This window comes from Nannospalax galili, unplaced genomic scaffold (assembly GCF_000622305.1).
Source record: "Nannospalax galili isolate Female #2095 unplaced genomic scaffold, S.galili_v1.0 scaffold744, whole genome shotgun sequence".
Taxonomy (NCBI): Eukaryota; Metazoa; Chordata; class Mammalia; order Rodentia; family Spalacidae; genus Nannospalax; species Nannospalax galili.
The window spans coordinates 110,007-110,488 of NW_008351509.1; positions in this window are offsets into that span (position 1 = coordinate 110,007).

Consider the following 482-nt stretch of genomic DNA (forward strand, 5'->3'; position numbering starts at 1 on the left):
TGGTGGTTCCCCAGGTGTCTGGGGCATCAAGACAAGGAATGGGACAGGATCCAGGCTAGGAGGAGAGACTTGTGGGGGCTCCCAATTTTATCTAAAGGAATATTGACAACTGATTGCTGCTAGATGAGGAACAGCTGACCTTCCTAAAACAAAGACCTCTAGATAGGCTGAGGAGATTCAACAGATGGACAAGTAGTGGGGAATGGCTGGGGTGCCGACAACACAGCAGACAGTAGCAGGGGTATCAGAGTATAAGGACTCTAGTGGGGGGAGGGAAGCTATGGGAGGGTTCCATCTGGGAAGTGGGTGTATAGTTGAATAAGATGGTTTGGGATGTTCTGTGTGATATACACACACACACAAAATCAACAAATTAAAAAACGTATTATATTTGAGAAGGAAGCAAGGAAATTTACCTCATGTTAATTAGTAGAGGTGATAAACATTACCATTGAAATCTACCCAATGACTTTATAGACACA